Below are 5,703 nucleotides of genomic sequence, written 5' to 3'. Positions count from 1 at the left end.
GTTCATATAAATCTCACAGACTTTTGAATGTTAAACCATCTTGCATTTTAGAGATAAAACCCATTTGGTCATAATTTATCATCTTTTTTCATATCATCTGCTGGATTTGGTTTGCTCACATTTTGTCTACAGTTTTAGTATCTGTGTTTACAAGTGAGTTGAGCCTGGAATGTTACTTTCTCATCGACTCATCAGATCTTCAGTTACGTAGTGTGGTGGGATGGGTATTCTGCTCTGTTCTAGTCTATTCTTTTTGACTGGTTAGGATCTTTTTATTATTTTAGACTTTCCCTCTAATTATTTTGAAGTTAGACCTTCTCTTTCTTTTTTTTAGTGGCTACTTTAGAAATCGCACGAACCCTTCTTTGTAAAGTCCCCTCTTAATTGGTGCCTTTGTTGCCTCCCTGGACAACCCAGAGAGCTTAGAACCCTTATATGCTATTGTGTCATGTATTTTATTCTCTATTAAAAAAAAAAACAAACCTGCCAAACCTTGAAGACGTCATCATTACAGCTTTATGGCATCTTACAACTTGGCATTTTCATCCAAGATGAATTTTCATTTGCTTAACATAAAAATCTTTAGAATTCCCACCTTTGAAGGCCTGCTGCTATCAAACCCTCTTTGTTACCAGGTCTGACATGCTTTTGCTCACCTTCACTTTGAAAGGTATTCTTCCTGAGCGTAGCATTGTCGGCTGGCGTTATTTTCCAGCTCACTGAGAACCGGAGATGAAGAAGTGATAGCTTTCAAGTTGCTGTTTAGAGATGAGCTGTTTTCTAGTAATCTGTCTTCTCTCTCTGGCTGTTTCTAAGATTTTCTTTTTGCTTTGGATATCTACAGTTCTACTCTTATGCGTCTAGGTAGAATTTCTTTTTCTGTGTCTTTCTTAGAATTCTTCTGGCTTTTTAAATGTGTATATTCACGTATTTCATGGATTTTGGAAAAATTTCAATTGTCATCGTAAAATATTACCTACACTTCATTCTCTCTCTCATTTCTCTTTCTAGCATGTCAGGATAAATATGTGTAAGACTGTCTCTGGGTCCCATATTTCTCATGTCACTCTTGGACTTACATCTTTTGGTCCTTCTTTTCTGAGTTAACTCTCACCTGTCTTCCATTTGTACTAATTCCTCCTGGAGCTGTATCTGATCCTCGTTATAGCCCTGCGTTAAGTTTTACAGTTTGGAATATATATATGTTTATCCATTAATGTGTTGATGGACACTTGGGATGTTTCCATCTCTTGCCTGTTGTGAGTGGTGCCTCAGTGTACATTACTGTACGAGTATCTGTTTGTATCTCAGACTTCAGTTCTTTAAGGTATGGGCCTAGGAGGAGACTTTCCTGGTCATGCTCTGTGCTTATATATTTGAGGAACCACCAGACTCTTTCCCACAGTCTGCAGCATTTTATATTTTATACTTATACCGGCAGTGTGTGAGAGTTCCATTTCTTTACATCCTTATCCTCACCCTTTCTTACATCCTTATCCATACTATGTATTTTTTTGAAATGATAGCTGTTCTAATAGGTGTGAAGTGACATCTCATTGGGGTTTTTGTTTGCATTTTCCTAATGACTAATGATGTCGAGCATCTTTTCGTGTGCTTGTCGGCCATTTGTACAGCTGAGCCTTGAACAACACAGGCCAGCTTTTCCACACGTTGCTTATGCTTTTGTGCACTACATCCACACTCTTATTCATTTTGTAACTGAAAGTTATTTTGCTCAACCCCTGCCCTCACTTCTGGAAGTTACCTGTCTGTCCTCTGCATCTATGAGCTACTGGTGGTTGTTTTTTTCACATTTCCACGTATAAGTGGTGTCTGACTTACTTCAGTTTGTATAATACCCTCAAGTTCCATCCATATTGTCACAAATAGCAAGATTTCATTCTTTTGTTAATGGCTGAGTAACATGCCTGCGTGTGTGTGTGTGTGTGTATTTGCACGTGTGTGTGTGTGTATGGATCGCATATTCTCCATCTGTTCATCTGTCCATAGACATTTAGGTTGTTTCCATATCGTGGCTGTTGTAAATAATGCTGTAGTGAACATTGGGGTGCATGTATCTTTTTGAGTTAGTGTTTTTGTTTTGTTGGAATAAATGCCCAGACGTGGAAATGCTGGGTTGTGTGGTAGTTCTATTTGTAATTTTTTTGAGGAACCTCTGTGCTGTTTTCCACAGTGCCTGCCCCAGTTTACATGCCCACCGACAGTGCACGAGGGCTCCCTTTCTCCCATCCTCACCAGCACTTGTTATTTCTCATCTTTTTGGTAACAACCATCCTAACAGGTGTGAGGTGATTTCTCATTGTGGTTTTGATTTGTATTTCCCTGATAATTAGTGACATTGAACATCTTTTCATGTGCCTGTTGGTCCTCTGTATGTCTTTGGAAAAATGTCTATTCAGATAATCTTCCCTTTTTTTAAACCCTTAGGAGATACATGATTAGCAAATATTTTTATTTTGTAAGTTGCCTTTTGATTTTGTTGCTTATTTCCTTTGCTGTGTAGAAGTTTTTCAGTCTGATACAGTCCTGCTTGTTTATTTTTGCTTTTGTTGCCTTTGCTTCTGGTGTCAAATCCAAAGCATCATTGCCAAGACTGGTGTCAAAGGAGCTTCCTGCCAGTGTTTTCTTATAAGAATTTTATGGTTTCAATACATTCAAACATTCAAATCTTTAATCCATTTTGAGTTAATTTTTGTATATGGTGTAGGACCATGACCCAGTTTCATTTTTTTTTTTTTTTTTGCATATAACTGTCCAGTTTTTCCAGCATCAGTTGCTGAAGGGATTCTCCTTTCCCCATTGTATGCTCTTAGGATCCTTGTCATACGTTAATTGACCATCTGTGCATGTTTCTGTAATCTCTACTTTCTCCAGTTGACCTGTGTGTCTGTTCTTACACCCTTACAATACTGTTTTGCCTACTAAAGCTTTGTAATACAGTTTAAAACCAGGGAGCATTATGCCTCTAGCTTTTTCTCAGATTTGCTTGCTGTTTGCGGTTCCGTACAGATTTTAGGACTTGTTGTCCTGTTTCTGTGAAAAATGCCATTGGAATTTTCATAAGGATTGCCCTGAATCTGTGGATTGCTTTGGGTAGTATGTCTATTTTAACTGTATTAATTTTTCCAATCCATGAGTGTGAAGCATCTTTCTGTTAATTTGTGTTTTTCAGTTCCTTTCATCAGTGTCACAGTTTTCAGTGAATGGGTCTTTGACTTCATTGGTTAAATTTATTTCTAGATATTTTATTCCTTTTGATGCAGTTGTAAATGGGATTATTTTCTTAATTTATCCGATACTTTAGTGTATGGAGACACAGTAGATTGCTGTACATGACTTTGTATCCTGCAACTTAATTTGTTAGTTCTGCCATTGATTTGATTGAGTCCTTAGGGTCTTCTGTATGTAACATCATGCCGTCTGCAAAGAGCAACAGTGTTACTTATTCCTTTTTCTTTCTTTTTTTTTTTTTTAATTCCTTTTATTTATTTTTCTTGTCTTACTGTCATACTGGCTACTACCTTTTCCAGTGAGATTCATACTTTGATATACTTTTGTGTTATTAAGGAGCATCATTTCTTTTCAGCTGAAGGAAGTCCCTATAACATTTCTTTTAAGGCCCATTTAGGGGTAATGAACTACTTTCCCTTTGGCTTGTCTGGAAAACTCTCTCTTCTTCAATTCTGAATAGTAACTTTGCCTAGTAGAATATTCATGGTTTTGAATATTTTGAATATTCATATTCAAAGTTTTCTTCTTTTAGCACTTTAAATATATCATGCCACTCCCTCTGGCCTGCAAAGTTTCTGCTGAAAAAAATCTGCTTGCAGTCTTTCAGGGATTCGCTTTCACGTAAGAAGTTGTTTTTCTCTTGCTGCTTTTAAGATTCTCTCATCTCTAACTTCTGACATTTTAACTGTAATGAGTCTTGGTGTGGTTGTCTTTTGGGTTCATCTTTTTTGAAATTCTCTGGGCTTCCTGGATCTGGGTGTTGTTTCCTTCCCCAAGTTAGAGAAGTTTTCAGTCATTATTTCTTCAAATAAATTTCCTGCCATTTTTCTCTCTCTTCTTCTGGGACTCCTGTAATGTGAATGTTAGTCTGTTTGATGACGTCCTATAAGTCCCTTAAGCTATCTTCACTTCTTTTTCTTCTTTCATGATTTTCTTCTTCTCTGAGTTCCTCTTCTCTGCCTTTCAGTTCACCGATCCTGTTTTCTGATTCGTGTAGTCTGCTGTTGAACACTCTGTGTAGTTTTTAGTTCAGTTATTTTATTCTTCAGCTCTGTTACTTCTCCTTGGAACTTTTTATATTGTCTGTTTGTTGTAGTTCTCACTGTGTTCATTCTTCTCCTGAGTTAAGTGAGCATCTTTATAAGACAAATTTCCTCTTTATGAGACAAATTACATATCTGTTTCATTAAGTTTTTTTTTTCCCCAAGGTTTTATCTTATTCTTTCATTTGGGACACATTCTTCTGTATCTTCATTTGCTTAACTCTGTGTTGGTTTCTGTGTATTAGACGAAAGAGTCACCTTTCCGAGTCTTGGAGAGTTATGAGGAGATGAACCCTAGTTTTCAACCCTGCCCAAGCTGTTGTCTCTCAAACCTTTGTGATTTTCCAGTCATCCTGTTTTATTTTTACTAGCTCCCAGTAGTTGAGGGTGTGCTAAGACAGTCATTGTCCCAAAGGGGAGGATCTCAGTCAGCACCTAGATTCAGACTAATTGGACTTCAGACCCTCAAGCAGCAGCTTTTAAAGACTGCAAATACAGATTCATCCTGTGGGATTGCAAATATAAGCCCTATTGTCCACAGAGCCCGATGATCCGAAGATGTCCTTTGGGTGACTGTCAGAAAAATCAGGGCCCCAGATGAACGTGTAAGCTCCTTTCCAGGAGTTACTGGTGAACTGTGGTGAGGCAGGGGGAGGACACACAGATGGCATCCTCCGACCAACACCTCTGTTGCCCTTGGATGTGTGACAAAGCTGAAGCCAAACCTGAAGAATGCATCCTGCTGGAATTTTCTGTGTTGGCATAGTATTGCTGACAACATTTGATAGTAACACTGCTTAACTTTTCCAGCAGGATAATAAAAAAAAGCACTTCAACAAAAATACCTGGAGTGTTCAGTTCCTGCAGGTTTTAAGTTTGGCTTTCACACTGTCCCCTTTGAAGGGCAGTGCAGTGCCAGGCACGTTAGGGTCTTCTTCCTTGGTTGGTAACTGTTAGACCTCTTTCAGAAGCTCATTCATCAGCGTCATTTCTAGTGGTTGGAGCACTTTTCCACTTTCGCCTTTGTCAGCCCTGTGAAATCCAGGTGACCTGCAGTGATGTTGATGGCATCCAAGATAAAAACCAGGGACGTCAGTGTAGCAGGTGTGTTTGATAGGAAAAGGTGTTGCGTGAGAGCCAGTATAGTGTGTTGTCAGTTGATTAGTGAATATCTTTATGTTTACTTGGTTTTATAATCTTGTACACTTGGTGCTCAGATTATAAATACACAGGAGATTGGGAGCCTTTATGTTGGTGTTACTGTTTTCTATTGCTGTATTACGCTTCTGTGAGCGAGTTTTTAAGTCAGTTGAACATGTGACTTGATATAATTGTTGTGTGAAGCACTAACTTTCCAGACACAAATGACAGTAAGTGGGGTCTGTGGAGATTGATGAGGAGGGTTTTG

The 5,703-nt window shown here is 38.3% G+C and overlaps 1 protein-coding gene across 3 annotated transcripts in view; it reads left to right on the top strand.

Annotated features, from left to right (window-relative positions):
- MPP7 (membrane palmitoylated protein 7) overlaps nucleotides 1-5,703 on the top strand; it is a 163,007-nt gene that overhangs the window by 8,196 nt on the left and 149,108 nt on the right. The window lies entirely within an intron of this gene.

The sequence above is a fragment of the Camelus ferus genome, chromosome 35 (assembly GCF_009834535.1).
Source record: "Camelus ferus isolate YT-003-E chromosome 35, BCGSAC_Cfer_1.0, whole genome shotgun sequence".
In the NCBI taxonomy this organism is placed as follows: domain Eukaryota; kingdom Metazoa; phylum Chordata; class Mammalia; order Artiodactyla; family Camelidae; genus Camelus; species Camelus ferus.
This window is presented reverse-complemented; position numbering and strand designations above follow the sequence as displayed.